This window comes from Macaca nemestrina, chromosome 11, assembly GCF_043159975.1.
Source record: "Macaca nemestrina isolate mMacNem1 chromosome 11, mMacNem.hap1, whole genome shotgun sequence".
Lineage (NCBI taxonomy): Eukaryota > Metazoa > Chordata > Mammalia > Primates > Cercopithecidae > Macaca > Macaca nemestrina.
The window spans coordinates 130,050,659-130,076,086 of record NC_092135.1 but is presented as its reverse complement, the minus strand read 5'-3'; the positions used below and the strand labels follow the sequence as shown (position 1 = coordinate 130,076,086).

The 25,428-nt window shown below is 40.1% G+C and overlaps 1 protein-coding gene and 1 long non-coding RNA gene across 3 annotated transcripts in view; one reads left to right on the top strand and one right to left on the bottom strand.

Moving 5' to 3' along the window:
- Positions 1-24,964, top strand: part of LOC139357245 (uncharacterized) — a 40,423-nt gene extending 15,459 nt beyond the window's left edge. Inside the window, exons 2-4 of one of the 2 annotated variants that reach the window (XR_011610137.1) lie at positions 1,255-1,323; positions 3,067-3,140; positions 24,881-24,964. This is a non-coding gene — a long non-coding RNA (uncharacterized lncRNA). Of the gene's footprint in view, positions 1-1,254; positions 1,324-3,066; positions 3,141-21,898; positions 21,972-24,880 lie in introns of those variants that run through there. The other variant, XR_011610136.1, reaches the window with a different exon arrangement.
- Positions 1-25,428, bottom strand: part of LOC105473922 (DIS3 like 3'-5' exoribonuclease 2) — a 374,047-nt gene that overhangs the window by 332,395 nt on the left and 16,224 nt on the right.

Here is a 25,428-nt window from a genome sequence, read left to right as displayed (position 1 = left end):
TGAAATGGAACTGGAGATATCAGTATAACTCAATGGTTTACAATAAATAGAGAAATACAGATGCATCTATATACACACACAAATGTACATAGCATGTAAAGATATATTCTTATATTCCCTAGCTTTGTCTACTTAAAGGGCCTAGAATCAATCACATTCCAGTAGCAATGGGAATATTTAGTGTCTAGATCTCAGTTTCTAAACACCATTCATCACTAAAAGCAACCAATGGAAAAATGCCCAACTCTGAGATATTTGTACATTTATACCCCAGAAGAGGGGCTGGCAAACTATGCATAGTTCATCCACCTGTTTATGTAAATAAACTTTTACTGAAACATAGCCAAGCTCATTAGTTTACAAATTATCTACAGCTGCTTTCATGCTGCAAGGGCAGAGTTTAACAGTTGCAAGAGGGACTGTATGGTCTACAAAATTGAAAATATTTACTATCTGGCCACTTACAGAAAAGGTTTGCCAAGCCCTGGCCTAGAATATCTTGCTGTTCCAGAAAGTAAGAAAATACTCAAAAAATGATGAGGACATGTCAAAAGTTCACAGGAACCTTCTGAAAAGTCTGCTACTGGCCAAATATATGATCATTTAAATATCAAAATTTTATAACTGACTAAATAAAATAAGAATCCATAAGTTCCTACTGATAAAAAGACAAAAATAAATAAATAAGTGAAAGGGAGAAGCCATTCCTTACAGCAGTATCGCAACTGATAAATTTAGAAAAAACAACGGAATTAGAAAATTACCATTGGCAATCATCACCATACTAATTAATATGTAATCATCAATGAAATCTAAAACTAGTGGTTAAGAGTTTAAGAAGTAACAGAATTTTAAATGGTTTCAAAGTATCCTCGAAGATATTATGTAAACACAAAGAGGAAAATCTATCTTGACAGTGGAAATATCTGGCAGACCCACCTTAACCAGGTGATCAAAGTAAACACGTGTAATGCGCCAAATCAACATCATATTCTCCTGATATGAAGCACTAAGAAAAACATGTCAGTTTTGAAACATCGGTTCTATGGTTTGAATGTCCCCTCCAAAATTTACGTTGAAATTTAATTGTCAGTGTGATGGTATTAACAGGTGGGATCATTAAGAAGGAATTTGGCCATGAGGGCTCAACCATCATGAATGAATTAATGCTATTATCACAGAAATGAGTTTCTGATAAAAGTGAGTTTGGCCCTCACTGCTCTTGCTCTCTTGCCCTTATGCCCTCCACCACAGGATGATGCAGCCAGAAGGCTCTCAACAGATGTCAACACCTTACTATTGGACTTTCCAGACTCCAGAACTGTGAGAAAAATAAATTTCCTTTTCTTATAAATTATCCAGTTTGTGGCACTCTGTTATAGCAACAGAAATCAAATTAAGACAGTCAGTTCAACCCAAATTGAGGGACCTGCTAAAAACTGGCCCTGTTGTATAACTGGCCTATAATCTTCAAAAACGTTAAAATCATGAAAGGAAAAACTGTTCCAAATTAAACGAGACTAAAGACACATAGCAACTCTACGCCACTCATGATCCAGAATTTTCTTTTCATATAAGAAAGGAAAAGGGCATGACTGGGAAATTTGAATAAAATCTATTGGTTAATGGTACACCAGTGTTAATTCCCTGATTCTGATAACTGCATAATGTTATAAGAGGATGGCTTTGTTTTGAGTGTCTCCACTCACAAAAAAAAAAAAAAGAGGGTAAGTCGGGAGGGATACTAAAGCAAATGTGGTAAAATATTAACACTGGGGAATCTTGTAAAGAATACAAAGTAATTATTTGTACCATTCTCTCATCTCTTTTATAGGTCTGAAATTATGTTTTTCAAAAGAACCCAAATCTAATCATAGAATCATACCTGTTTTACTGAATTACATTTTTTCTCATGCCAAAGAATATTCCCAACAACTGACAATGTAACAATTTTAACATACCCCAACATGGAATACAAATGACGCACTAAATAAATGAAGTTCAAATAATCAATTAAAGGCTATGTGGACTACAGGATCATTCCATCCTGTTTCATATGAGCCAAAACAGATTTATTAGCTGCAAGCTCAAATAAAGTGATCTCAAATGAGAGTTATGTCAGTAAAAACACTGCCTCTTAACAGGTCAGCAGTGACTTTACTCACTTATATTTTACAAAATATTTTGAGGATTTAAAAGATTAAATGTCCTGAAAGGGACAACAGCCCAGCACTTTTTGCAAACACAGCTGTTGGTTAAAGCTCTTGAGAAAAGAAAAGCTCTGGAATAGAAATCAGTTGTAGGAAGAGATAATGGTTATAAAATATTAAGCAAATTTTGGAATCTTTATTAATCTAATAGCTGACTTGTTTCTAAACCTTTGCTTCCTTACAATATGCTAGGCTTGCTTCAGGCCCTGGCCATAGAACAATAGCCATGACAGACCAGGTCCCTACTCTCATGGCGCTTACAATCTAGGGGACGAGATGGACAATAAACAAGTACACAGGCAATGACACAGAGTGGGGAGGCAGTGGCCAACAGGGTGGGGAAAATGGACACTACTTTAGTTCAGTCATCAAGAAAGCCTTTATTGAGAAATAATACTGTCACGAAGGCCACCATGTGGAGGTCACAGACTAGAGCCTTCTAGACAGACAGTATGACAAGTATAAAGACAGAAAAGGAGGAACAATCTCAGCATGTTCAAAGAACTTTAAAATAGAAAGCCTCCATAGTCTATGCACAGTAGTAAAGAATAATCAATTTTATATTAGGTGTGGTAACAGTACTTTGACTACATGTGAAAATGTTCATATTGCATAGTTAAGATATGTACATAAATGATGTCAGGATTTCTTTAAAATATTTCAGCAAAAGAAAGATAAACATGGCAAATGTACAAAAAGTACTAAATTTGGGTTATGCACTAGTCTCTCAATGCACTATTCTCTACTTTTGTATGTTTCAAATTTTTCATAAATTTTAGAAATTCCACAAAATAGAGGCTTCATGTTAAAACTGACGATACTTCATTATATTCTTTCTTTTACTTTAATACCCCAGCTCGGCTCTTACCTCTTCAGTTCTTCCTTCTGATGACCTCACCTGAGACATAAACAAAAGCTTTAAGGACCTAGGTATATACAAGATAGGTCCTACACTCTACAGCTGAATCCAGTTTCTATGACAGATATAGCTACTCTATCTAAGGCAAGGTTGGAAGCTAGACAGTATTAAAATAAGAGAGCATAAAACAAACCACATACTGATAAACAAGAAGTCATTCTTCCTGAGAAAAACAGGAATTGCCTGGACCAAAGACCATCCTCCCAATTCCATGGGGATTACTCTGGCAAAGACATTCTAATTGTGAAATCCCACTGTCAATTTTCAGTCTTGATCTTACTTGACCTTGCTGTCGCACTCGACACAGTTGAGCATTCCCTTCCTTCTTGAACCTCTCTGTCTGGCAGATGTGAGGGCAGTACTGAAGATGCCCGTGCTTCTTCCTTTTAAGAACAAGTGTCTCTACCACAGCCCCTCCTGAGAGACAGGAAGAAACTTTTGTCCCAAATGACCAATTTTGAAGAAACCAGAGTGAGTCCCTCATGGGACCCAATAATCTATACTTTATTGAATGGTTTGGAAGCTGTGTGTCAGACTCTTCTATTTCTAGGAACACAGTGGAGTCAATATCTGAAAAACCTTCTGATACTGAATTACTATAACTGCTAAACAAAATATTACCAGTTTCTTTTAAAATGCACAGTTGAGTTCTCAAGAAAGAAAAGAAAATCACCAGGAGCTAAAAATCAGGTGGGAGCTAGAAACCAGAAAAAGTAAAAACTGAGGCTACAGAGACCCTGGGAGCACTTTCTGGTGTTAGTATCAAGAGTGGTTTAAAGCTGCAGAGGGACAGAAGATTCTCAGGCCTTGATGATACAAAATGTAGAGAGGTTGAAGTGAGCCCCTTGGAAAAAACTCAGACCCTTGAAGGGGAACAATCTCAGTGAGAAAATAGGCTAGAAAAAATACACCTGCTGGTGAAGGAAAAAAATCACAGGTGTCTGTTTTGATCTAGGCTCCACAGGAGAGTCTCCTCTGAACATTCAGAACCCAAGATTGCATTCATACAATAGGGTCCAGCTAACAAACCCCAAGCATAGAAACAAACTTAAAGTGATCCTAGATTGGTAGTACCCACTGCTGAACCAAAAACTCCTCTCAGAACTATTTGCTTCAGAATATGCCTACAGTCCAAAGCCTGCTAAATGCTTACAAAACACATAAGGAAAGAGCCATCATGACTGACAGTCAGAAAAGAAAAAAAAATAGCAAAATGTAGTACAAAATAACTTCTGGTCTTAAAAAAAGACAAATACAGAATATTTTTAAACTATGTACATAAAGTAATAAAAGGGCCCAGTGGCTCACACCTGGGAGACTGAGGAGGGCAAAACACTTGAGCCCAGGAGTTTGAGACCAGCCTGGGCAAAATAGTGAGACCCCTTCTCTACAAAAAGTTAGCCAGATGTGTTGGCATGTGCCTGTAGTCCCAGTTACTTGAAAGGCTGAAGTGAGAGGATCACCTGAGCCCAGAAGGTCGAGGTTACAGTGAGCCATGATCACACCACTGCACTCCAGCCTGGGTGACAGAGTGAGAACCTATCTCAAAAAAAATGAATAAAAGAAAAAAAGAAAAGAAAAAATAAACACAAGTGAAAGAAACTTACTAAAATGTAAATTTTGAAAGAATTAAATAGAACTTTTATAAGTAAAAAGTTAATGCTGGAGAGTAACTTTATAGTTAAGTGTACTAGTACTAGACTTTCTCCTCTTAAGTTTTTAAAATTACATTAGGTAATTAAAAGCAAAAGTATAATATTGTCTGATGTGGTTTTCAATGTATGTAAAGGAGATATTTAAGACAACTAACTATAAAGCAGGGAGGGTAAAGGGACCTAAATCGCAGTAAGTTTCCTATGTTCTACCTGAAGTGGTAAGCTGTTGACACTAGTAGACTACGACATAGTAAAGACATCAATTCTCCCCAAACTGATTTATACATTCAACATAATTCTTAGCAAAGTCCCAAGATCTTTTGTAGAGATAGACAAGCTTATCTTAAATTTTATATAGAAATGAAAAGGAACTAGAATAACTAAAATAATGAACAACCAAAAAAAAATAAAGTTGGAGGAATCATACTACCTGATTTTAAGCTATATAGCTATAGCAATTAAGACTGTGATATTTTCAGAGGGACAGCCACCTAGACCAATGGAACAACAGAGAGATCCCAGAAACAGCCCCTTGCAAATATGCCCAACTGATTTCAGACAGAAGTGCAAATGCAATTCAAGGGAGGAAAGACAGCCTTTTCAACAAACAGTGCTGGAACAACTGGACATCAATAGACCAAAAAAAAAAAAAACTATCAAAAAATCTTGACCTTTGCCTCAGACCATATATAAAAATTAACTCAAAATGGATGCCAGATCTAATACAAAAACTATAAAACTCTTAGAGGAGACCATAAGAGAAAAGCAGGAGGACCTAGGATTAGGTGAAAAGTTCTTAGTCACAACATGAAAAGCATGATCACAAAAGAAAAAAAAAAGGTAAATTGTTATTTTTTTCATTTGTAGAACCTGTCATTGACATAGCTGAATGACAACTTATTCAACAATGACATTCTTATTCAACAATGTTAACCATTAGAGCTCTTCTAAGAAGACCAAAAAAAAAAAATGCAGTTAGAATATGAGCTCCTGTTTTATCCTTAAGTATTAAAGTGGATGAGAGGGAGGGACTTAAATGTGTATAATCATTTCATTTTAATGAAAGACATCAGCTGGACACCATTTACCTACAATATATCATTTTAGGATCGGTGTGAAATCTCCAGGTAATTAAACTTAAGTGATGCAGACCCTCAGAGGTAACTGGGGGACTGCTGACCTCAGTCAAGGATTACTGATAAAGAAAAAAAGCCATCTCAGCCAGGCGCAGTGGCTCATGCCTGTAATCCCAGCAATTTGGGAGGCCAAGGCAAGTGGATCACCTGAGGTCAGGAGTTTGAGGTCAGCCAGGCCAACATGGTGAAACCCTGTCTCTACTAAAAATACAAAAATCAGCCAGATGTGGTGGCACACACCTGGAATCCCAGCTACTCGGGAGGCTGAGGCAGGAGACTTGCTTGAACCTCGGATGCAGGGGTTGCAGTAAGCCAAGATCATATCACTGCACTCCAAGACTCTGTCTCAAAAAAAAAAATAAAAATAAAAATAACTTCACATTTTCGAGCTTACATAATTGGATGGATGGGAGTTACATGCACCAGGACAGGGTTATTGAATGAGGATAGATGGGTAGAGAGCATCAGCCCAGAACTGGACGTATTGAGTTTGAGGTGACTGCAACACCAGGCAGTTGGACAGAAAAGTCAGGAGCTCTGAAGAACATCCGGGCTGAGAGCAAATTTGGGAGTCACCAGAGAACAAATCATAACCAAAGCAACTGAAGTTGAACACAGATGCGATTGGCCTAGGAAGAATATGGAGAAAAAAGGGAAGGGACCTAGGATTAAGACTCTGAGGAGTCTCAAAGTTCAATAGCCAGGGAGAAGGGAACAGAAATTGCAAAGACTGAGGAAAAATGGCCTCCTCAGAGGGAGATATAAGAGAAAACTTGGAAGAGTGTGATGTCAAGAAAATGTTTTTTCTGTACTTCCTGGAGGCTTGGCACGGGGGAAAAGAGAAAGAAAATCAAGATTTCAAGAAGGCAGAGGCAATGAAGTCCTATGTCACTAAGAGAAGTGAAATAAGGCATTATACTTAGCAGCATGGATATCACAGGGGGCTCAGTGAGAGTTGCAAGGGGGAAGCAACGGGGATAACACAAAAGAGAAATCAGCTGAGACATGAATGGGCTGGGGGGATGTGGAGTTGGTGAGCTGTTGATTGTTCGTGAAATTTAGCCAGGAAGCAGGAGAGGTGGAAGCAAAAGACAGTTTGCCTTTTTGTTGGTGTTTTTATGAAAGGAGAAACTTGAGCATGTTAAAACACAGAAAGGATGGAAGAGGTGATGCGGTGGGGCCAAGGACAATGGGTAGCTTCTGTGAGGGTAGGAGGGGAGGCTGGGGACAGGCGCATTTTGGGTAGCGTCCCCCAACATGGCCGATACTCTTCAAGCTCCCTCCACATTCTCACACAGTTCACTCACCCTCTACTCCAACCTCACTATTAAAATTTTACCCATTAAAGAACAGCTCAACTTCCATATCCTCTCCCTCACTGTCTCCCCTGATTTCTCCAGCTCTTGGGATGCCTTCTCCACAATCCCAAGTGGGTCATGTTTTCCATCTATTTGACCATGAAATCTCTGATAGCAGGTTCCACAGAATACACACTGGGAAATGAACACTCTCACGCCTGTCCAGCTCCAGTCCTCATCCCTCAATACAGCCTTCCCAACCATACCACAGCAAAGTAATACCTTCCCTCATAAGGTCCTTAACAATTTTGTCATTTAGCACATGAAATGTTGAGGGTTCCAGCATGTAAATTCCAAGAGTGCAGAGCCTTGTATGTCCCATTCATCACTGTATCCCCAGTTCCTGGAAGCGCTGGCACACAGTGGGTACCCAGGAAATGTTTACTGAATGAAGTCATTAAAAGAGATGCCCTGTGTACTCCTCAAAACCTGTAAATTACTGAGGAGCAGGGACCATGTGTTGTGACTACTTCTACACTATGCCCACAGAGTACACACCTAATAAATGTTCTTGATGACAGGATAATTTATTAGGGCCTAATGTCACATTAGGAATTACAGGCACAGTTTGGCAATATACCCTGATGCAAATAATATGATATACCCTGATGGAAAATAATGAAAAGCCTCTGTAATGTTTTTCAACTCTAAATTTAAAAGACAATTAAGGTCAGGCGTGGTGGCTCATGCTTGTAATCCCAGCACTTTCGGAGGCTGAGGTGGAAGGATCCTTTGAGCCCAGGAGTTTAAGACCAGCCTGGGCAACATAGTCTGAATTCATCTCTACCAAAAATCTAAATATCAGCCAGGTGGTGGCACATGCTGTACTCCCAGCAACTCAGAAAACTGAAGGAGGAGGATCATTTGAACCCAGGAGTTCAAGACTGCAGGAAGCTATGATAGTGCCATTGTACTCCAGCCTAGGAGACGGGCTAGACCCTGTCTCTAAAAAAATAAAAATAATTTAAAGACAATAGTTGCCATCAAAATATTAAACATTTCCCGTATTACGGAATTTAAGAAAACTCTTAGGCTGGGCACGGTGGGCTGACGCCTGTAATCCTAGCACTTTGGGAGACCAAGACAGGTGGATCACTTGAGGCCAGGAGTTCAATACCAGCCTGGGTGACATGGCAAAACCCCATCTCTACAAAAAAATACAAAAATTAGCCGGGCACAATGGCTCATGTCTATGGTCCCAGTTTCTTGGGAGGCTGAGGTAGGAGGATCGCTTGAGCCCGGGAGGCAGAGCTCAAAAAAAAAAAAAAAGAAAAAAAGAAAACTCTTAAAGACAACTAAACTTTCTCTCGCTTCTGAAATTCTCTTATAAATTCATATAGCACTCTAAAACCTCAGAATCTGTTTAAGATTTATTGGAGTGCTGGAGTTTAGTATATTCACATCTTGGTAATACACAGGACACTGGTAATGGCAGGAAGTTCATGAAGGATATTGCTTGAGTGGATCTATAGTATCACTACTTGCCTAATAAAGACAGAATCATCTTAATGCCACTGAAGTACCAGAGTTTTGGTCATAAATCACACAATAACAAATCTAAGATTTGCCATGACAAAACATACAAAACCAAAATTGAAAGAGATCTCAAATACAAGCTTTGCTACCAAATAAGGCCCAAAAATATTATAAGGTGGAAACTGTTTCAACAAATAGCTTCATTTCTCATATGTACTCTGTACAGTATAACATTATAAATTCAACCTCATGTTTCTCTCCCACATTTTATTACTACGATTAAAGTCATCTACAGAATTATTACACTGAAATGAGTAAGAGTACCTCCTATGCTTTAAAGACTTTCGTACCAACCTGGCATTTTCAACCCCCTGAAATTTATTCTAACCTTTCTTTATGGGAAAAATGTGCAGACTTTGGAGACAAATTCTGGACAGAGTGGCAAAAAGTGCAAGTCAAACACAAGTACTTTAGAAACAATAAGAAACTGCTCTCCATCCATCCAGTGGAGGAGGGAACAGAGAGAAACACTTGTAAAATTGAAAACAATAGAGACTAATTAAAAGCCTCATCTTAAAACCTCATCTTAAAAAAAAAAAAAAAAAAAAAATCAAAACCTAAAGAAGCATATGAAGACATTGGTGTCAGAATTCATGCTTGGCTCCAAACATCAAATAAAAGGATCTTCTGGAAAAAAAAAAAAGAGTTTCTTTTTATAATGTATGGGCAGCACACTGGAATACCTCTGCCACGATCAGTAAACCTAGACAATAACGGTAAAATTCTGTTCTCTCTCCTGAAGTAATTCAGAGCAGTACTTCAGCACCACTGAAAAAGCCACCCCGGAAGGTTTTAGAAATCATGACATCTATTTCATTAACCCTTGTCCCTACTATCAAATAAAACCTAGATCTTGTCTTTTTGTTGTTGTTTGAGACAAGATCTCACTATGTCACTCTGTCACCCAGGCTGGAGTGCAGTGGCACGATCACAGCTCACTGTAGCCTCAACCTCCCGGGCTCAAGTAATCCTCCCACTTCAGCCTCCCACATAGCTGGGACTATAGGCATACACCACCACACCCCGCTAATTTTTTCTACTTTTTTGTAGAGACAAGGTCTCACTATGTTGCCCAGGCTGGCCTCAAACTCCTGGGCTCAAGCGATCCTGCCTCAGCCTCCCTCAGTGCAGAGATTACAGGTGTGAGCCACTGTGCCCAGTCCTTTGTCATTTTTCTTAATTACCTTTTGGGGAGACTCTTTTACTCTTTATTTTGGAAATTTTAAAACATCCATGAAGTAGAAAAAATGTAAGAAACTACCATATATTCATCATCAAATTAATTTTCAACTAATAGCCAAAGATTTTTCATCTACCCCTCCATACAAACACACACACAAACACACACAAAATTATACTGACACATATGTTTTAAAAACTCCCCTTTACAGGTCATACTGGCAAAATATTCTATTTAGCAAACAATTCAGCAACAACTACTATCACTTAGGGCCTTTACTTGCAGAAGGCATAAATTTTATGGAGCAAGGTTACCACAAGCGCAATCCAAATTTCATGCTGTGATACAGAAGCAGTTATTTAAAAATAAAGCTGAAAAATAACTCATCCTCTATCTATGTGCATAATTTCAATGGTAATCCGAGCCATCACATCTCCATATACTATTCTCAAAAGTAATAAGACAAAGGAAAAAGAGTTGCAAAGCTCATCCACATGGTCAATTTTACCATGGCAATTTGGAAAAATATGTGACTTTCAGAACCTATAATCAACTGAACAAAATGACTAAAACATACAAGAATTGAAAGTAATTTTCCCTAGGTTCATATCAGTTCAAATAAAATGTCAGTGTTCATAAAAACTTGTTTTTATTTTACACAAGAGATTAATATCAATCTAGCTTCTGTGTTAGTTCTTTATTTTTTAAAAAAATGTCAGTTATATCATGGCCTTATTCTTGGGAAAGTATTGCTGTAACAATGCCTACTACTCTCAGGACTGCGGCTGCAAACATCTGGAAGTTACTACCAACAGACTTTCAGCCCCAAGCATGGTAAGGCCTTGCTAAGAACCATCTTCCTGCCTACACACAAGATCCACGTCATGTCTTGGAGAACACTCCTGTAAGAAGACATACAAAGTCACAACCAGTTGTAATGTACCCTCAAAGTCACGGAGAAGTCTAGTGTTATTCAAGGAATCCGGAGGAATGCAGGACACAAAATTCTAAACAGTAAAATGACTAAGATACTAAAACAGACCACAGATAGATAGGGAAAGCCTGATGACCTCTAAGTCAACCTTCTGATTTTGGTCTGTCAGCTGAGGACCTGGCACTGGTGGACCTGGCAGAGGCCCTGCAAAGACACCCCTGACTCGAGCTCCACTTTCTGTGGAGAAATTATGTTCCACGTTCACGCCCTTCAATATGAGTGAGTTTGAAAGATGGGGATTCTAGGGTTTGGAGTATTCCAAAATTCTAGATTTCCCACGTAAAAACCACTACCACTCTCAAGGACCATCACCATGAACGTAATAGTTATACAACTTCAGGTAGACGGCAGAGAAAATGATCTAAGAAAAAAAGGCCAGGCATGGTGGCTCACGTCTGTAATCCCAGCACTTTGGCAGGCCGAGGCAGGTGGATCATCTGAGGTCGGGAGTGCGAGACCAGCCTGGCCAAAATGGACAAACCCTGTCTCTACTAAAAATACAAAACTAGCTGGGCATGGTGGCACATGTTTTAATCCCAGCTACTTGGGAGGCTAAGGCAGGAGAATCGCTTGAACCCGGGAGGCAGAGGTTGTGGTGAGCAGAGACTGCTCCACTGCTCTCCAGCCTGGGCAACAGAGCAAAACCCTGTCTCAAAAAAACAAAAAAAAAAGGAAGAAAGAAAAAGAAAAACGACCAAAATCATTTCCAAAGTACCAAAGTACAACTATGACAGACCTGGTGTATTTCTTCTACCTACTGCTTCAAAAAGAGAAGTCAAAACAGCAGCACTGGAATCCCTGCTTCTCATGGAGACAAAACAAGTCCAAAGTCTACAGACCCCAGGGAAATAAGCTGGGCCTCCAGTTCCACTACAGAGCTCCAGATTCCCAGTGTTTATGCACCCCTTCTGAACCGAGGGTCAGGGTGCAGGACTTCAGTTCCGTGGCAAAGTTCCTAATCTTGGGGATTACCTTAAACCTTCAACTTGCAAGTATTCAACTTGTCACTTATAGGGAAACTACATCACTAAGATCTTGCCTCCAGATGCACATTAAATATAAAACCTATATTCATGCAGAGCCTTTGTGCACACTTCATTAACGCAGATTTGATTAAATCCAATGTTATGATTCCCACAGAAACTGCAATCTTGGCAAACCCATACACATGTATTTCATATTACTTCAGATGGTAGTAACCTCAAAAGAAACTTAGAAAGAGTAACGCATATTTTAATTGCCACATCTTATTACAAAGAAAAACTTCCGGACAGATGAGAGATTAGAAAACTGCCTTCCTCCACAGATAGTGGAGCTCTTTCTTTGAGACAATTAACAAAGACTAGACCAAGCCCTGAAGAATGTCCTGGAAGAAACTACCCTTACCTGGCCTGAAAGACACAGTCCAGACAACTTAGGGTTTCCTATAAACTCTCATTTCTAATATGCAAGACAATCAGCTGCTTGATGCTTAAAACTTCATTTAAACTTTTTTTTTTTTTTTGAAATAGAGTCTCGCTCTGTTGCCTCGGCTGGAGTGCAGTGGCACGGTCTCGGCTCACTGCAACCTCCGCCTCCTGGGCTCACGCCATTCTCCTGCCTCAGCCTCCCGAGTAGCTGGGACTACAGGCGCCCGCCACCACGTCCGGCTAATTTTTTGTATTTTTAGTAGAGATGGGGTTTCACCGTGTTAGCCAGGATGGTCTCGATCTCCTGACCTCGTGATCCGCCCACCTCGGCCTCCCACAGTGCTGGGATTACAGGTGTGAGCCACCGCACCCAGCCTAAACTAGTACTTCCATAAAGTACCATAAATGTTAATCAGATGCAGACCTAACTTTAATTCCAACTCGAAGCAACAGATGAAATATCTGAAGTCATCACAAAATGGATCATCTACTGTAAAACAAATAAGATATCTGTTGATGACAGCTAACACAGAAAATAGTTTCCCTGGTTCTCAGTTTCTGAAAGGTCAAGTGCTACTACAAACAGGCTAAAAGATTAATAGAAGACAGTAGAGCTCAGTGGTTAAACAGGCTTCTGAAGTCAAAACACCCAGGTTTGAATCCAGGTTCTACCATTTAAGACTTGTGACTTGAGCAAATTATTTCATCTCTCTGTCCCTCAGTTTCATCATCTAAAAGAGGCAATAATAATAAAAGCTTCTTTGTAGAGCTGTCTTAAGTACTAAAGGAGATAATACATGCAAAGTTCTCATTTTTGCTTCTTCAAATATGCCAGTGTCACAGAAGACAAAGTAAAGAGCTGTTCCCAGATTAAAGGAGGTAAAGGAACCGTAAAAATGAAACACAATATGTGGACCTAGACCAGTCCCTGTACTAGAAAGGGGAAAAGATGCTAAACGGGACGTTGCTAGGTGAATTGACAAAATCGTTATACATGATAGGTCTGATAAAAGCTGTATCAAAAGTTATGTTAAATTAAGTTGATAACTTTCCTGTGGGTATGTGTGCTAGTCAGGGTTCTCCAGAGGGGCAGAACTAATAGTTTATATGCATATATGAAAGGGAGTTTATTAAGGAAAATTGGCTCATACAATCACAAGGCAAAGTCCCACTACAAGCCATGTGCAAGCTGAGGAAGAAAGAAGCCATTAGTGGCTCAGTCCATGTCCTAAAGCCTCAAAAGTAGGGAAGCCAAAAGTGCTGCCTTCAGTCCGTGGCTGAAAGCCCAAGAGCCCCGGGCAAACCACTGGTGTAAGTCCAAGAGTCCAAAGGCGGAAGAACCCAGAGTCGATGTCCAAGGGCAGCAGGAGTGGACTGAAGCATCCAGCATGGGAGAAAAATAAAAGTCAGATGACTCAGCAAGCCAGCTTAACCCACTTGTTCTAGACACACTGGCAGCCAATTGGATGGTGTCCGCCCACACTGAGGGTGGGTCTTCCTCTCCCAGTCTACTGACTGAAATGTCAATCTCCTCTGGCAACACTCTCACAGACACACCCAGAAACAATACTTTACCAGCTACCTAGGCCTCAATCCAATCAAGCTGACACCTAATATTAATCATCATAGTATGTAAGAAAATAATCTTAATTCTTCGAAATACAGAAGTATGTGGGAGTAATGATGTAGTCAAATTTATTTTAAGCAGTTAAGGAAAAATTTTAGTTTATATTTGTGTGTGTATGGAAAAGTGGAGAGAGAGAAAGGAAGCAAACAATAAGCAAATGGGACAAAATGTTACCAACAGATGAGTCTAAGTAAAGGGTGTATGCATTCATGAGCATTTATTCCAGAGAAATGAACACCGCACATGGTTGATGGTGGCTTGATTCATAATAGCCAAATCCTGAAAACAACCAACTGTCATTCAACAGATGAATGGTTAAGCAAGCTGTGGTGCATGCATGCCATGGAATACTACTCAGCAATGAAGAAAAACAAACTATTGATACATGCACCAATCTGAATGAATCTCAAAGAATTACACTGAATAAAGAAAAGTCGATCTCAAAGGTTATATACTATATGATTCGGCTTATATAGCATTCTGGAAATGACAAAATTATAGAGTTTAGTGGTTGGATGGGGTTAGGGAGGCAGAGACGGAGGGCAACAGCTGTGGCTATGAAAATGCAGCACAAGGGATCTTTGTGATGGAACTCTATCTTGACTGTGGTGGTGGTCACACAAATCTACAGATGTGACAGAACACACACACAAATGAGTAAAAGTAAAACTGGCAAAATCTGAATACAGAGTACAAGTGAAAATGGTAGACTGTGAACAAGGTATGTGTAGTTACCTGATTGTGATAACTGTACCTTAGTTACACAAGAAAAAACTAGGTGAAGGGTACACGGGATTTCTCTACATTATTTCTTACAATTGCATGTGATTCTACAAGTAGCTCAAAATAAAAAGTTTATATTTGTGCCGGGCACAGTGGCTCATGCCTGTAATCCCAGCACTTTAAGAGGTTGAGGCAGCCAGATCACTTGAGGTCAGGAATTCAAGACCAGCCTGGCCAACATGGTGAAACGTTGTCTCTACTGAAAATACAAAAAATTAGCTGGGTGCGGAGGCATGCACATGTAATCCCAGTTACTCAAGAGGCTGAGCCAGGAGATTTGCTTGAACCTGGGAGGTGCAAGTTGCAGTGAGCCCAAATCACACTACTTGCTCCAGCCTGGGTGACAGAGTGAGATTCCATCTCAAAAAATAAAATAAAAATTATAAGTTTAATTTAAAAATAAAAGCTAAAAGGAAAAATGTTTAAACAAAAATTAGCAACATAAAATAACATGAATAATGATAAAGCACCAGAGGCATTCCTATTAACTTAACAATAGGAAAAGCCTGCTATTTGTTATTTAATAAAGTTCTAAAAGAGATAGTCTGCTACATAACAAAAAAGGTGCTAAAAATATTAGAAATGAGACAAAATGATCAGTTATAAAGGAAATCACTATCTAGAAAATCCGATACTCAAAAAGGATTAGAAGTTCAATAATGCCCAAAAACAATACATAAAAATAGTCTTATTATATGCCAGTAATAATTTAAAAACTCTGTTACAATAAAGAACTTTGTTCCACTTATATTACTTTTTAATTCTTTTTTTTTTTTTTTTTTTTTGGAGATGAGTATCACTCTGTTGCCAAGGCTGGAGGGGAGTGGCGTGATCTCGGCTCACTGCAACCTCTGCCTCCTGGGTTCAAGCAATTCTCCTGCCTCAGCCTCCCAAGTAGCTGGGATTACAGGCATGTACCACCACATTCAGCTAATTTTTGTATTTTTTTTTTTTATAATAGAGACAGGGTTTTACCATGTTGGCCAGGCTGGTCTCGAACTCCTGACCTCAGGTGATCCACCCACCTCAGCCTCCCAAAGCTAGGATTACAGGTGTGAGCCACCATGCCTGGCCTACTTTTTAATTATTTACATAAACCATATACGACTATTTTTCAGTGTTTTTTTTCTAATTTCCCCAGAATACAATGACTATCTTTAAGCAGCTTTTACATAACAACATATCCTCCAGTTCTCCCTGACAGAGCAGCACGTTTGTTCTTCTTAAATTTGCTGTTTCTCAGCCTCTAGTTCATCCTTCACTTTAGAAGCCAAAGGTTCCAGCAAGCAGATTAAAAAATGTTTTCCAATCCCTCAAACCCTTCAATACTTTGACAAAGTCTAAATCAGTTGTATGAGATGACAATCTAAAGTTTCTTCCAGCTCAGAATCTCTATCTTGCCAGGAGCTAGCATCCCTTTAATCAGGTCTGAGAGACTCTAAGTGTGTGTTCTTCTACAGGCCTTGGGATCATCTAGCTTCACAAGCCTTTTCTCTCCCATGAATTCCAAGTTCTCAGTCAGTGAAAGTCACCCTAGAGCAGAATCACATTCAATTCATCCACTTCTAGTCAAATCTCTCACATTAACTTTAGTTTCAAACTAGAGCTGCTTCTAAGCCACTATCAGCCCAATCCATTTCCTCCAGGTGGATGTGCTATGTGCTTAGAGCACATCCTACAGAAGAGTCAGGACAGTTGGCACTCCTTACACGGAAGTAGGTCTGCTATGTCCCCGGTCTTCCATACATGAGAAACATGCTCAGTAAAGAAGCAAAGATAGAAAAAGTAAATTATTTTCATAATGCTTACAGAATACAGAATCTATTATATTAGAGAAAGAAAGGATATACATTTTTAAAGAAAGAATTTCATCTATATTTTCTATGTTAAAAAAAGAAAAAAGAAAAAAAATTTGGCCGGGCACAGTGGCTCATGCTTGTAATCCCAGTGCTTTGGGAGGTCGAAGCAGGTGGATCACCTGAGGTCAGGAATTTGAGACCAGCCTGGCCAACGTGGTGAAACCCCGCCTCTACTAAAAATACAAAAATTAGCCGGGCGTGATGGCACATGCCTGTAATCACAGCTACTCAGGAGGCTGAGGCACAAGAATCGCTTGAACCCAGGAGGCAGAGGTTGCAGTGAGCTGATCGTGCCCTTGCACTCCAGCCTAGGCAACAGGAGTAAAACTCCATCTCAAAAAAAGAAAACAAGCGAAACTCTATCTCAAAAACAAACAAACAAACAAACAAAAAGTTCAACCTTCTTACAACACTTTACTCCAAACACAGCACAGGATTATATTCCCAAGTGAAATATCATGGCACTGGCCTATAGATGAGGATAATGCACCATCTTAAAAATGGAATGATCTGCTGTAACAAAATGTCTTAGAATAAAAAGTGCAATGATATAACAATGAACCATCTCTTTAATCACTGCCTCTCAAAGTGGGACAAATGAAACCTCCAGACATGCCACATTCACAACTTTAATTCTCTAGAAATAGGATTAGTGGGGACTCTCACTTTAAGACATACAATTAAGTAAAGTTTGATTTTTTGTTTCTGAAAAGCGTTCGAATTATTTTTGTAATCAAACAACAAAATATATACATATACACATATACATACATTGTTAAACCCCATTCAGCAATAATAATGCAGGGTCTATTTAGATTTACTGATAAAAATAATTATACTACTTCTTAAACAAATTTAGTTCAATGGGTTAAGAGGAGCAAAAGATTTCAGTATGGCCTACGAACATCCATTCTCCTTCTCCAGAACCTACCCCTGCAGGGTTATACACATTTTGCATAATAATTACTGGCCCAACAATTGAATGTGACTATCTCCCTATAAACAGGTAAAACTATACCAGAGGACTTCCCGTTATGACAAATTCTGCCAATGGCTCATTTCTTTTCTCTGTGTAAAATAAGCTGAGCATATTAAAAGTGTCACTTCATGGAATTTCTTAGTATAATAGGTGAAAACATCTCAAATTACTTACATGATTGCAATTTAGGACACCTCAGTTGTATCACAGCCCGCCCAATCAACACTTGAAAGGCCTTTCGGCCGGGCACGGTGGCTCAAGCCTGTAATCCCAGCACTTTGGGAGGCCGAGACGGGTGGATCACAACGTCAGGAGATCGAGACCATCCTGCCTAACACGGTGAAACCCCGTCTCTACTAAAAAATACAAAAAACTAGCCGGGCGAGGTGGCGGGCGCCTGTAGTCCCAGCTACTCGGGAGGCTGAGGCAGGAGAATGGCGTGAACCCAGGAGGCAGAGCTTGCAGTGAGCTGAGATCTGGCCACTGCACTCCAGCCTGGGTGACACAGCGAGACTCCGTCTCAAAAAAAAAAAAAAAAAAAGAAAGGCTTTTCCTATGACAGATGACATAGGGAAAGCTACCGAGTTTGACTAAAATGAAGTAAAAAGGACAGAAGAAAAGAACAGAGAAGAGACGCAGCTCGAAAACCATACTCCCAATGGCTCATGACCAGCCCAAGTCAGGGCTTCCCTGAACGTAACCAAATGGAGCTCTACGGTTAGTGCTATTCAACGCAGAGAACAGCAGCATCAGCAGCACTCTGGAGCATGGTTCAAACTGCAAACTCCCAGGCCTCCCCACAGACCCACTGAATCAGAGTCTCTAAGAGTGGGGTCCTGGAATCTGTGTTTTAACAGGCTCTCCCAGCAGCAGCTCTGATGTTCATTAAAGACTGAGAAGCACTGCACTAAGCTTCCAGGAGTGGACTGAACAGACCGCTGCTTCTTAATATTCCTTAGATGTACACTTCCAGGAGACAGCTTTCCAAATACCCACAACCTCACTGACAAAGACACTGGTATGGGTCACTTTGGCAAGTGACCTCAGAAAATTATGAAACAAGAGGGACTGTTTTAATGTCTAAACACATCTACTTCATTTTGTAATCTCAGCCTGTCAGGTAAAAGATCCAACTGGCTGTTTCACAGAACACAGAATTACATTGTTCTATGAAATTCTTATCTGAACTGAGAAGAAATGTTTCTCTTCTGCAAAGACACTAAAACAAAGCCTTCCCTGACCACTCAATCTAAAAACCAGTGCAGTTCTTAACTGGGGTATTTTGCCTTCCCATTCCCACCCCAGGACATCTGGCCATGTCTGGAGACATCTTTGGCTGTCACCACTGGGGAAAGTACCATTGGCCTCTAAAGTGTAAAGGCCAGGGATGCTGCTAAACATCCTACCGTACACAGGACAGCCGTCCTTTTCCCACAAAGAATTATCCAGTCCAAAATGTCAACAGTACTGAGGTGGAAAAACCCAGATCTAAATTAATCTCCTACAGTCTCTTTCTAGCCCAGCACGCTGTTCTATTTCCTTCACAGTACTTGCCACTCCTTGAAACGATCTTGGTCATTTATTTGTATACTTGTTTTTTGGGGGGTTTTTTTGCTTTTTTTTTGAGATAGAGGTTCACTCCCTCACCCAGGCTGCAGTGCAGTGGCGCGATCTCGACTCACTGCAACCTCCACCTCCTGGGTTCAAGCGATTCTCCTGCCTCAGCCTCCCAAGTAGCTGGGACTACAGGCGCGTGCCACCACGCCCGGCTAATTTTTTGTATTTTTAGCAGAGACGGTGTTTCACCATGTTAGGCAGGATGGTCTTGATCTCCTGACCTCGTGATCCGCCCACCTTGGCCTCCCAAAGTGCCGGGATTACAGGCGTGAGCCAACGTGCCCGGCCCTCGATTATCAGGCATTAGATTCTAATAAAGAGCACATAACCTACATCCCTCACATGCAGTTCACAACAGGGCTCGCACTCCTATGAGAATCTAATGCCATCACTGATCTGACAGAGGCGGAGCTCAAACAGTAATGCTTGTTCACCACTCACCCCCTGCTGCTGTGGCCCAGTTCCTAACAGGCCACAGAATGGTACCAGTCCACAGACCAGGGGATTGGGATCCCTGTTTAACAAGCCAAAGATTACCAGCCACCAACACAGGGTAAGAGAGACATGCAACAGATTCTCCTTCAAAGCCTTTAGGAGGAACCAGCCCTGCCAACACCTTGATCTCACACTTCTATCCTTCATAGCTGTGAGATAACAAATTTCTATTGTTTAAGCCATTCAGTTTGTGATACTTTCCTATGGCAGCCTCAGTAAATCAATACACCAGAAAAACCAAGCTTAGGAGATTCACTGAAAACTCCTCTCCACTGATCTCAAACAACTGTTCCAAAAAAGGCAGAGGAATGTAAAATACATAGAGTGAAACTAGAGCAAAGTCTGATTAATTAAAATGTATTAAAGTCAGCTTAAAAATATACTTGTCTTTCAATCTAGTTTTCAAAAGAGTTTACCAAAATTATCTTTAAAAGATGCTTGAGGCCGGGTGCAGTGGCTCACACCTGTAATCCCAGCACTTTGGGAGGCCAAGATGGGTGGATCATCTGAGGTCAAGAGTTCGAGACCAGCCTGGCCAACATGGAGAAACCTCGTCTCTACCAAAAATACAAAAATTAGCCAGGTGTGGTGGTGGGCACCTATAATCCCAGCTACTTGGGAGGCTGAGGCAGGAGAATCGCTTGAACCCAGGAGGCAGAGGTTGCAGTCAGACGAGATACCACCACTACCCTCCAGCCTGGGCAACAGGGTGAGACTGTTTCCAAAAAAAAACAAAAGATGCTTGAATAAAACACTAAGAAACAAATCCAAATGTATAAATTATTTAATATATGATAAAGGAGGCATTTCAGATCAATAGAAAAAAGATTTCTCACTAAATGGTAATATAGTAGTGGAGCTATACAGGGAAAAGAAATGAATTAAAACATTATTCTTTATCTACTTCACACTAAACTTGACAGATTAAAGAAGTTATCATAAAATACAAAACCATAAAAAGGATTGATAGATTTAACTGCAAAAAGATGAAATACATAAGTACTGAATATATACTACATCATAAACAAATGTAAAGACAAATGTAATATCTTGCTTCCCATGTTAGGTAAACTATTCCAAAGCACAGAATAAGATGAAAAACCCCCTACCATGCTATAAGTAAGTGTATTCTAGACTGCAAAGCCAAGTAAGGAAAGCAAAGAATACAGGCCAATCTCAATAATGAACATAGATGCAAAAATCCTAAATAAAATATTAACATGAATCTCCACAATATATTGAAGATTATACATTCAAGCAAGTATATCCTATGAGAGTCTATTAAATATAACTCACTATATAGCAATGGGGGAGGTGAACTTAACAAATGTCCAAAAAAGAATATGACAAAATGTACCACCAACTAGTATTTCTTTTTTTTTTTTTTTTTTTTTTTTTTGAGACAGAGCCTCACTTCTATCACCCACACTGGAGTGAAGTGGTACAATCTCACCTCCACAACCTCAGCCTCCCAGGTTCAAGCAATTCTCATGGTTCAGTCTCCCGAGTAGCTGGGATTACGGGCCTGCACCATGATGCCCAGCTAATTTTTGTGTTTTTAATAGAGATGGAGTTTCTCCATGTTGCCCAAGCTGGTCTTGAACTCCTGGACTCAAGCGATCCATGCACCTCAGCCTCCCAAAATGCTGGGATTACAGACGTGAGCCACCACGCCTGGCCACCAATTAGTATTAAACATCTAAAAAAAAGGACACTTAGGCCGGGCGCGGTGGCTCAAGCCTGTAATCCCAGCACTTTGGGAGGCCGAGGTGGGCGGATCACAAGGTCAGGAGATCGAGACCACAGTGAAACCCCGTCTCTACTAAAAATACAAAAAATTAGCCGGGCGCGGTGGCGGGCACCTGTAGTCCCAGCTACTCAGGAGGCTGAGGCAGGAGAATGGCGTGAACCCAGGAGGCGGAGCTTGCAGTGAGCCGAGATCGCGCCACTGCACTCCAGCCTGGGCAACAGCGTGAGACTCCGTCTCAAAAAAAAAAAAAAAAAAAAAAAAAGGACACTTAATAAGCACTTAATTAAAATAATATGTTAATTTATTTATATATATGATATATAATATGTAAATATATGTCTATATATATATCATACTTAACACTATAACATTACTGGCATTCCCATTACAGTTAGGAGGAGATACCACCTACAACTCAACCCTAAGCTGGAGCAGCCCTAGCCAACAAAATCAGAAAAGGAAGAGGAATAAATATTGGAAAAGAGACTATGTGTTTATTATTTACAAATAAAATGACTATCTAGAACATCTAAAAGGACATACTCACAAATTATATTATTGATAACATGCCTATATGCCAACAATAATAAATTTGAAAATGCAAGGAGAAAAAAAGATCAATTCTAAGTAGCAACCAAAACCACAAGCTAGTAGGGTGTGAAATCTAATTTGAATTTTAAAATTATTTTTAAAAACATGAAGGAAGGCCGGCCACGGTGGTTCATGCCTATAATCTCAGCTCTTTGGGAGGCCAAGGTGGGTGGATCACTTGAGGTCAGGAGTTCAAGACTAGCCTGCCCAACATGGTGAAACCCCATCTCTATTAAAAATACAAAAATTAGCCAGGCATGGTGGTGAATGCCTGTAATTCCAGCTACTGGGGAGGCTGAGACACAAGAATCACTTGAACTTGAGAGGCGGAGGTTGCAGTGAGCCGAGATCGCACCACTGCACTCTAGCCTGAGCAACAGAGTGAGACTTTGTTCAAAAAATAAAATGTAAAAATTAGCCAGGCATAGTGGCACATGCCTGTGGTCCCAGCTATTCAGGAGGCTGAATGAAGTATGAGGATCACTCGAAAACATAAAAGAGACCTAAACAAATAAACCCTGCTTTTGATCAAAAAAGACTCAATAATATAAAGATGTCAATTAAAAATGAGTTGAAAAAGTCAATGCGATCACAAATTCCAATCATGACCTTTTAATAGAAATTAACCAGTTCATCTTTTTTTTTTTTCTCTCGAGACGGAGTCCTGCTCTGTCACACAGGTTGGAGTGCAATGGCGCAATCTCAGCTTAGTGCAACCTCTGCCTCCTGGGTTCAAGTGATTCTCCTGCCTCAGCCTCCCAAGTAGCTGGGATTACAGATGCACGCCACCATGCCCAGCTAATTTTTCATATTTTTAGTAGAGACGGGGTTTCATCATATTGGCCAGGCTGGTCTCAAACTCCGGACCTCATTATCCACCCACCTCGGCCTCCCAAAGCACTGGGATTACAGGCATGAGCCACTGCACCCGGCCTAACAAGCTTATCTTAAAAATCAAATGAAAAAAAAAAATGGGCTAAGGATCTGAATAGGCATTTCTCCAAAGAAGATACAATTACAGCCGACAAGCTTATGGAAAGATGCTCAACATCATCAGACATTAGGAAAATGTAAATCAAAACCACAAGAAGTACTACTAGTCATACTCACTACAACTGTTCCCTTTAAAATGGCTAACATTCTGTGATATGAATTTCACATTGATAAAAAGTAATTTTTAAGAACGTCCAAAATAGATGAGAAATGTTTGCAAAAGAGTAACGAGAAAAGACTTGCTCTATCAAATTGAAAAAATCCTATGACACATTAGTAATTAAAAGATGATGATATTCAACTAGAAATTGGCAAAGATATCATTAGAAGGAAACAGTCTAGAAACACATTAGGGAAATTATTTTTAAAGTATTTCACATCACCACGAGGTCAGGAGATCCAGACCATCCTGGCTAACACAGTGAAACCCCATCTCTACTAAAAATACAAAAAATGAGCTGGGCGTGGTGGCGGGCGCCTGTAGTCCCAGCTACTCAGGAGGCTGAGGCAGGAGAATGGCATGAACCCAGGAGGTGGAGCTTGCAGTGAGCCGAGATCGCGCCACTGCACACCAGCCTGGATGACAGAGCGAGACTAGGTCTCAAAAAAAAAAAGTATTTCAGATCACTAGGAGGGAGAACCACTCAAATGATAATAGGACAGCTGGCTATCTGTTTGAAGAAAAGTTAGATTCTTACCACACATTAAAAAATAGGCCAGGCACGGTGGCTCACGACTGTAATCCCAGCACTGTGGGAGGCCAAGGTGGGTGGATCACGAGATCAGGAGATTGAGACCATCCTGGCCAACATGGTGAAACTCTGTCTCTTCTAAAAATACAAAAATTAGCCAGGTATGGTAGCAGGTGCCTGTAATCCCAGCTACTCAGGAGGCTGAGGCAGGAGAATCACTTGAACCCGGGAGGCAGAGGTTGCAGTGAGCCGAGATCGCGCCACTGCACTCCAGCCTGGCAATAGGGCGAGACTCTGTCCGTAAATGAACAAAGAAACAAACAGAATCCATCCCTAAGTAAATAAATAAATAACCTGCAGGCTGGGCACAGTGGCCTTGGGAGGCCAAAGCAGGTGGACTGCTTGGGCCCAAGAATTCAAGACCAGCCTGGGCAAGATGGTGAAACCCCATCTCTACAAAAAAATACAAAAATTAGCTGGGCATGGTGGTGAATGCCTGTAGACCTAGCTACTTAGGAGGCTGAGGTGGGAGAATCACCTGAGCCCAGGAGGTCAAGGCTGCAGTGAGCTGAGATCATGCTACTACACTCCAGACTGGGTGACAGAGTGAGACCCTGTTTCAAAATAAAAAAATAAATAAATAAAATAAACTGTAGGTGGCTTAAAGTGCTAAATGTTGGAAGTAAAATTATAAATACAGTAAGATATAGGAAAAATTGCTTCAAACTTAGGAGTAAAGAAAGTCTTCTTAGTTAAGACACAAAATACAGATGTCATAATGCTGAAGTCTCAAATTTTAAAAATCAAAAACTTCTGTAAGCCACAAGGAATCATAAAGACAAATCAATCGACTAGGAGAAAATATTTATAACACGTAAGAGTCCAAGGATCAATATACAGAATATGTAAAGACCTACAATCAATATGAAAGAAGCAACTCAATTAAAACAAAATTGAAATTTTCATTTAAAAACAGGTAAAAGAAATAATCTAACTTAATTGTAGGTAAAGGAGATATTCTAATTTAATTGGTCAGTGTTTGCACACAGGTGTGAATATTCTTAAAGCTCCCCTCCCCTGGTGATTCTTATATACAGGGTAAAGAAGCACTAGGCCACAACTATTTGAAGAGCAGAAGGTGTCTCAGCCTGCCCAAGGCAAGGTAAAAGAGGAAAAATCTAACACCCCCTTGAAGAGCTCCTCTGCAATGGGTTCCAGAGTGAGGATGGTGGAGTGCATGGAGACAGAATGCCTTAAAGAAGACTGGTTTTTTTTTTTTTTTATCCAGTCGCAAATCATTCTCTTTTACTTTCACAAGACCGAAATATAAAAATCATATTCTCTGAGATGAATAAGGAAAATTACTACAAAATAAACTTATACATCTGTGTGCAAGCAGCCCATGATTACGTGCAAAATCTAACCAAAGCAAACACACAGGACGTTATGGGAAAAAAGCAAATCACAGAAAAATATCTGCACCGTGATTCCATTTGATTAGTGTCAAAAACATGTAAAATTAAACCACAGTTTAGGGATACAAACTATGTGGTTCAAGTATAAAGAAAACACAAAATTCAGATTACCTCAGAAAGGGGAAAGGCATGGAGATCTTCAATGGCAACGATAATTTTTTTCTTAATCT